Raw genomic sequence first — 8,994 nt, 5'->3', positions numbered from 1 at the left:
GGAATATTGAGGTTAAGTATTTTATTGCTGTTGAGAAAAGAACTTTGAAACAGCATCTGATGTAACCAACTGATTGCCAAATATAGTGAGACAGATTTCATTTCATAGTGATCAAGTTATTCATGGAATTTTATTTAATCACACCCTGACATAACAACTGGAAGAAATGGATAAAAATGACCAATACGTTTATTTTGTAACAAGAGAATAATAAGACAGGTGGATTCTGTTGCCTGTTAGCTAAGCCCTGTAGGAATGACACTATTACCCATTTTTATTCAGACACTTTATAAAACAAAATGGATGATATAATTCTAAACATTAATTATTTCTTGACATGGCATGGGAAGATACCTGAATTGCAAATTTTCTTCTTCATATCTTTTGCTGATCCATCTTATAATATAGTTAATATAATGTAAGATGTCTTTTAGGCACTCATATCTGTCTATTCCCTTCACAGATGTTGAATCTATGTGGATATGAGTCAATTATCTCCAAAAATGTGTACATTTGCATATCATAGTCCATATTCCCCCCACCTTTTATGTATGAATGATGAATCTTCTGCTTGTCTTTCATGTCTCAGCAAAACCAGGATCTCAGATCTCTATCCTGAGTTTTATTCTTGTCTTAACATAACATTACCCTTCTCCCCATCTCCACAAAGTCTCACTTCTGAAAACCACTTGCAGGACCCAATTATCCACATGTTAAAATGTAAACTCATTCATATTAGGTCACAGCCCTCCATAACCTGGTCCCTACCTACCTATCCAATCTTACTACATTCCACACTCCATTCTCCCATTTTCCAATAATATCCAACTACTTTATTTTTCATTCCACAAAAGTTCAAAAGTCTATGCCTACAGGTTTTTATACATGCTGTTTCATTTGACAGGAATCACTTTTCATCCTGCTCTCATTTCCCTATTGCTTTGTCTGACTAAATTTCAATAATCATTTGATCTCAGCTTATAAAAATTCCCTTGGGAAGTTTTCACTAATGCCTAATGTTCTGGTTTGCTAAAGCTGCTGGAATGCAATGTACCAGAAATGGATTGGCTTTTACAAAGGGGATTTGCTAGGTTACAAATTTATAGTTCTAAAGCCATGAAAATGTGCAAATTAAGGCATAAGCAAGAATATACCTTCACTCAAGAAAGGCTGATTGCGTCCATGTTCCTCTGTCACAGGGAAAGGCACATGGTGAGTCTGCTGGCCCTCTCTCCTGGCTTCTAGTTTTGAACAGCTCTCTCAGCTCCTGTTTCTGTTGGCTTTTTCTCTAAGCATCTGTAGATCTTCAATTAGCATCTATGGAGCAAACTTAGGATTTCAACTCTTAGCTTAGTGTGCCAATACGAGGTTATTATGTACCCCAGAAAAGCCACGTCCTTCAATCCACATTCATTATTGTTCAGTGGGACCTCCCTGATTATTTCTATGGAGGTGTGACCCACCCAGTTGTGGGTGGTAATTTTTTATTAGATGGTTTCCATGGAGGTGTGTCTCCACTGACTCAAGGTGAGGTTGCTTACTGGAGCCTTTTAAGAGGGAACCATTTTGGAAAAAGCTTTAGAGCTACCAGAACCATGGAGCCAGAGACTTTTGAAGATAAAGAAGCAAAACACCCTTGGGGGAACTTCATGAAACAAGAAACCAGAAGAGAAAGCTAGTAGATGTCACCATGTGCCCTCCCAGCTGAGGGAGAAACCCTGAACTTCATTGGCCTTTTTTGAGTGAAGGTAACCTCTTGTTGGTGCCATAATTTGGGCATTTTCACGACCTTAGAACTGTAAACTTACAACTTAACAAATTTCCTTTTTGAAAAGGCATTCTGTTTTTGATATATCACAGCCCAACAACCTTCAAAATGAAATCAATGGAAGAGAAAGGAGAGACCAGCAGACACTGCCATGTGCTTCGCCTTGTGATAAAGGAGCCAAGGATCACTGGTAACCAGTCTTTAGGAAGAAAGTATCTCTGATTGATACCTTAATTTGAACTTTTTCCTTTCCTCAAAACCATGAGCAAATAAATTCCCATTGTGTAAGCCAAACCATTTTATGACATTTGTTTTGAGCAACCTAGGAAACTAAAACAGAAGGGAAAACCATAAAGACTGGTAATCAAATTACTGAAAACAGTAACAAAGAGTAAGTCTTTAAAGCAGCCAGAGAAGAAAATGCATTACCTTCAGTGGAGTAAATGTAACTATAATTTAAAACTTTTCAACAGATATTACTATACAAGCCAAAAGACTGGATAAAATCTTTAATATCCAGAAAATAAATGACTGTCAACTTAGAATTTTTTTATCTTCCATAATGATGGAAGTCAGAGCACCGATGGAACACAGCTACCTGGAAGTCAGAAGGAAAGGGATCCTGGGAAAGGGGTTCCTTTATATACAGAACAGAGAGCAGAGGACAAATCTGAGAGAAAATTTAGGCCATAGTCTATGATGACTTTTTATGATACTTTGCAAATTCTTGGCACCATCATGATTTATATAACAAGTTGATGGGGCCATTTTAACATATTTGCTAGTCTTTGATTTATGCTATCACCAAATAGGTCAAAGCACAGACTATGCCATTGTGTTTGACAATCCCAATTTTCACTATTTTGAGTACCATCCATTTCTGTTAGAAATATGCACAATTTTTTAAAGCAGTTGGCTGAAAAATAAAACAAAAACAAATTTCAATAAACACACCAGGAAAAAAATACTTGGTCATTCAAAGCAAATCACCTTGAACAAATATGAAAATATTAGCAAGAAATAGAGCAAACAAATTTTAAACTTGCTAACCATTTTATTTCACTCAAAATATTTTTATTATAAAGCCTTCATATTTATTTTATATCTATGTAGCATCATACTTCTGCAAGCATAAATTAAATTCATTAAAAATTGTATTGTCTGTAGTACTGCACATAGGTGAAAACAGTGAAATCTGAGTTAGACTGTGTGGGTTCTTTGTCAGATACAGCACTGCATAGCTCTGTGACATTGGCCATGTTCCTTAGCTTTGGTAAGTCTTACTTTTCTTATATGTGAAACGAGAATAATAATAAAATCTTACGTTATAAGATTTTTCTGAAAATACAATTAAATGCAACATGTCATGTAATTTGATTAGCTTATAATAACCAGACAAGTTCACTAATACTGCATTGCTACTGCTATTACTATTCATACTACATTACTTTTATTACTTCTACTACTAACTACTACAGCTATTGGTCTACAGTTGTGGAATTCATTTTTGTCCTTTCTAGAATGCTGAAACGTATTTTCTTTCCTCCAGTTTTCCAGTTTCTTTTCTTTCTCTACATTCTCATTACAGTCTTGGTCAAACCATCTGATATTACTCCTAAGCACAAGAATTATACTTGTTTTAGATGCATCCTAGATCCTCGCTTACCTGGTATTAATTTACAGTTCGGTTAAAGTGAAGAGTATTTATCCTTTTCTATGTGCAGATCATTCTTAACACCTAAGCCATAAGCAAAACATGAGCAAAATTGTTTTTCTTTTTAATCTATCAATATTCCATTACATAGCACTGGGGTGTGTCTCTTTTTGTTCTTCATACTGTTCTAATGGAAAAAGATATTCTTTCTATGACTGCATAAATTGGATTCTATTTTACCTTTTAGAGCATCTTGCTGTGTATTCGTAGTACTTTGGTACCATTATTTATTCATGTTTTGAAATTTTTCTTTAAAAATAGTACCTAAAAATTTCATTTCTTACTACATATTGAAATATTATATAAATTATTTATATCTATTACTCTTTTAATTCTCACAACAATCCTAATAATTACTGTTAGTTACCCAGTTCATAGATAGAAAAGCAGAGGTACTAAAAGTTGAGTAACTTGATCACCCAGATGGTAAATGCAGGAGATGAGATTCAAGCTGAGTTTGGCTCCAAAGCTTAAGCTCTTAACTGCCATAATATTTTGCTTAAATGACTTCACTGTAGTTTTATTTTTCTAATATTCTTCTCCATTTTACTATAGTGTTGTTAACATCAGTGATTACAGTTAGTATTACATCACTTTAAAATTTCCCTATTCTAAATATCTTATCTTTCAAAATTTCATGCTGTGAAATTACTTTATTCTGAACATTTTAAAATCTACTTTCCTAAAACTGTTGACTTACATTGAACCAGGTTTCTTCCAACCCTTTACTTTACTATTACAAACTATAAAATGACATAATCTCTTCTCTCCAAGTTTACATAATAATTTTCTGTCCATTATCTTTTACTTTCTTTTTTTTTTTTCTTGGCATAGTCAGGCACCAGGAATCAAAGCTGGGTCTCTGGCATGGAAGGTGAGAGAACTCTGCCACTGTGCCACCATTGCCCTGTCCATTAACTATTGATGAGAATTATATAGGCTGAGGTTGTCTCCCTAATCCTTCCTTCTGCCCTCTGTACAAAATAGGATTGGAAAAAGCCAAGGAGTTTTCAAGCTTTCTGTATTTAGTTGAAAGAAATGTTGTTCAAATGGGTTGTAAATTGAGATCATACCCTTTGAAGTTGAATACATTTTGGTACTATTTTATGATCTGTGTTAGGAATGCATCACTCATTTCTTCTAGCTGATGAGAAAACAAAAATGTAGTCATTTCTTTCTCACTCCATTTTTCTTTAACCACTACATGCCATACATTGCGTGGTATGTAGTGGTTAAAGAAGATGATATTGGTGTGATTGGTAAAGTCAATATCCATCAAGTAAAGAGGCATTAGATGAAATCACAATAAACCCTAAGTCTAGTCTATAGTTTGAGGACTTCAGCAAAATGCAAACTTTCTGTGTCTCAGAGTCAACAGATATTCATCCCCCACAATGGGTCAAAAGTTGCACTAAGCACTTTATAATCATTTCTCATTTAGCCCCCACAGCAACCACGGAACCTCAACACAACCATCTGAATCCTCATTTAAAGATGAAGAAACTGATGTAAATAGCTTGCAATAGCAGAGCAGTACTCTATCAGGTAATCTGGCTCTGAGTTCTGAGTCCATTTATATCTGGTTTAAGCAACAATTTCCCCACATTCTCCATCTGTCAAATGAGGGTCTTATAGTCCTTGTATTCTACAGTTGTTCATCAAAGTGACCAGATGTCCAGAGTGGAATCTGTTAGTGGACCTGATTACTTAGGATCTACCTTTGGGAGCAGATGGCCAGAGAATGAGGACAGTACACACAAAGGGCAAGTCCTGATTAATGCAGAAGCAGGTAATCTCACCAGGACGAAAGGCAACAGGGAGTGTTAAATTGCAAGAGTAAAAACAGAAAAAGAAAATAACAAGTGATCAGGTAGAGTAAAATGTTGAGTAAAGACATTACAAGGTAGGATGAGGACATATATGGATTTCCAAAACATATGGGAAATCTTGAGAAAGTTCATAATAATTGAGGAGAATTACTAAGTAAGTGACATTTATTTAAGACAGTAGAAGCGAGACATAAAATAACTCTATGACCAAGTTTTCTCCTCAGATTGGATTTCTCTCCCAGGAGAGAACAATTGGCAGTGTACGCTAGTCCACATTGCTGTAGAATGCCCACTGTCAGTTGATTGTATCAGATGGCTTTGCATTTTCTGCAAGAGAATTTTTTTCAGGGTCCTTCATTTTTATATGGCTGGTCTATTTAATTTGTTGACAGTTCTGCTATTTGCAGACTAAATGACTTTTTGAGGGGAAAGACAAAGAATTAAAATTAAAAATATATTTTGAGGGTGGACCACAGTGGCTCAGCAGGCAGAATTCTCTCCTGCCATGCCGCTGACCCAGGATAAATTGCTGGAGCCTGCCCATGGGAAAAAAATTTGAAAAAAAAATGAAAAATTAAATTTATTCAGAAGTTATCAAAATCTAAACCTCAGCATATTGCAATGCTGTACAAACAAAGACAGGCTCTTTCAAATTTCTATCTACAAGGTTCCAGGACTGCAACAGTAAAAGTAACCAGAGCAAGAGCAGGGCTACTTATTTCCCCTCAGGTGGTATTAAAAGGACACTGGTTTGTGATATAATTAAAAGTGATAATTAATTTGCAGGAAGTATTTCTGAGTTATCCTTTCCTATTTATATAAAAGGAGCAGTTATGGACAAGTAACATAAGTCAGCTCACACCAGGTGAGCTGAGTGAGTCAAGCAAAGTCAAAAAAAGGGGTGACATCTATAAACAAAAACCTTCTACAAAGAAAGTCTAGTAGTTTTCCACTAAACTTTGGAATCTAGTAGAAGTAAGCAGGAAAAAAAAGACAAACAAGAAAGACAAACTTTTTGAGGAGTGAAATCTGAACATCAGAGAAAACAGATTTAAAAGTCCCACTCATTCAGAAGGATGATTAAGATTTTTAAAAAGAAACAAGTAGAATGTATACTTTTGTTCTTTCCAGTTAATTTCCTTGAATCATTTATTAATTTACCCATAAAAGACCATAAATTCTATTAAAAGTCTAAATTACAGAATAATACTGACAATAATTTATAGCTTCTAGATCCTCCAAAATCACGTGCTATTTGTTATTTAAAAATAAGAACTAAATCATTTTTCTTGGAACTTGTATGCAATTGCACAATTCAGTCATCTGTTCTGCCATTTCCTAGAAATGCACAGGTATGACAATGCACGTATTTACTTAAGTGACTCTATTTTGAAATCAAAGACGGTCTTCCTAGTCAGGTTAGCAGCAAAGGAAAAAAATATGTCATGACTCCAAAAGTCTAATACAAAACAAAACTAAGGACACCATAGGAGCATAAGACAAAATGAACTCAGTACTTCAGAAAATGAAATAACTTATCCAGGCTGACAGAGTGCTAGGAAACAGAAATATAGAAAGATATAGATTTATTTTTTTACTCAAATAATCATCATCATTGCTGCTCAAGAGGGGACCTTGGAATATAGATTTCCTCATCTACTTTCCTTACTCATGAAAACAGGGAGGAAGAAAGGAGGTTCCCAATCATCTCTAACCATGAATGATTGCCCATTGCTTGTGAACTTCTCAAATGGAGAGTTTGTCTTTTCTGCAATCATTTCTAATGATTAACTTCTTCTTCTCAAACACAGTCTGCTTAACTGATAGCAAGACACAAGCCAGTCTTCAAAAATAGTTATTGTAAGAAAAGTACAAAGGAAAAAGAAAAAGGAGCACATATATTCTGCTGCTGCGTTTTCAAACCTAATTGAATACTAAGGTCCCATAAGGTGAAAACTTTAATATTCATATGTCCAGGCCCCCATCCTGCATAATCTCCTGGAGGTGTGGGGTGAAGGCTTCCTCAGGTGATTCTCCTGGGTTAAGATCCACTACACCAGTGATCCCCAAAATGTGGTCCCTTGACCAGCAACAACATCAGCAGTGCTTAGAAACGTGGAAATGCAAACGCTCAGGCCCCAAACCAGACCTACCGAATCAGAATTCCTTGGGGTATGGTCTAGCAGTTTTGTATTTTAACAAGCCCTCTAGGTGAATCTTAAACATGCTCAAGTTTGAGAACTGCTGTACACTCTGTCACAGAGCTGCATGAAGTAAAACTGATGAAATTAAAAACAAAGACAACAAAGGAAGTATTAATACAAACCATCTTCTCTTGTTTTGACTTTAACTAACCATGTCTTTAAGCCCCCTCCACTCATTGCAAATAGATTATGTAAGTGCCTGTGTTTGAGCAGTTGTTGGGGCAATTCATGGGGCAAAAGAAATTTCCAATTAGCTAAAAATTATTTTTCAGGAACCACTGCTTGTCTGGTAGATTGCAGTGATGATCAAAATAGTAGCAATTTGTCTTCTTCCACTGTTATGTATGCTACCTAAACGCCTCATTTAAAATGCATTTATGGACTTCTCTGAGCTTTACCTGGCTATTAGTTTATAGCAACGGTCATCCTAGGGGTCAGCAAACTACCCCAAAGAGTGAAATTCGGCCACCTCCATTTGTTTGCTGTCTATGGCTGCTTTGGAGATACAAAGACAGAGTTGTATAGTTGCCACAAAGCCCATATGGCCCATAAAACAAAATATATTTATTATCCAGCCCTTTAGAGAAAAAGGTTGCTTACCCCACCAAATCTAACATATCCAAAAGTAAGTTGTCTAATTACATTTCCCTTGGAGAAAAACAAAAGTACATTCCTTGGCTAAGTAAAGTGGTACAAGTATTGAATTCCAAGAGAATGAGATTAAATTTCCTGGGTAAGGAAGTTTATGAAAACCTGGGTGGATTGTGTCAACCATTCCCTGTGTGATTTTAATGACATGAGTAATGAAGGCACTGATGCTTGCTGATGAGAACCTGTTCATTCCAAAGAGGATGGTCTTGTTTTGTCAAAAACTAGACATTGGCCTCTAAGGAAACTGTGTTGCATATTCAAAACCCATTGTCCTTCATCACCAAACTCTGTTTATTTTACTATTAAAGAATACACTGAACTTACAAATAAACATGTTGGATTGGACAGGTATCTGAGTCCACATACACCTAAAACCTAAAAAATATGTCAAGAAAGACTCCACCCTACCACCCCAAAAAGTCATAAGCCCACACAAATAAAAAGGATTGGAGAGGAGAAATCAGTGACAAAATTTGAGAAAGTGAAAGCACATGGACAATTACTCAGCTGCATGAACAGACCACAGAAAACAGACACCTAAGCCATTCAGCTAGATCAGCTCCACAAAATCTCAGAAGCTGGAGGCTCCAGGTAGGTGGAAGGTGACAGGAGGTAATAACCAGCTGTCATTTCCCTTTGATTTTCGCACCATTTTAGGAAGATACTGCATATTGTTTGTATATGCCGTAAACATATATATATATATATGTCTGAGTCTCACTTATTACATCAACAAATACTCATTATAATGGAAGATACATCTACCCATATTTCTAATATTTACCTGCACATCTATCTTTGTACAACATTTGACATTTGATAAAATAA

Source organism: Tamandua tetradactyla, chromosome 10 (assembly GCF_023851605.1).
Source record: "Tamandua tetradactyla isolate mTamTet1 chromosome 10, mTamTet1.pri, whole genome shotgun sequence".
Classification (NCBI taxonomy): Eukaryota; Metazoa; Chordata; class Mammalia; order Pilosa; family Myrmecophagidae; genus Tamandua; species Tamandua tetradactyla.
This window is presented reverse-complemented; position numbering follows the sequence as displayed.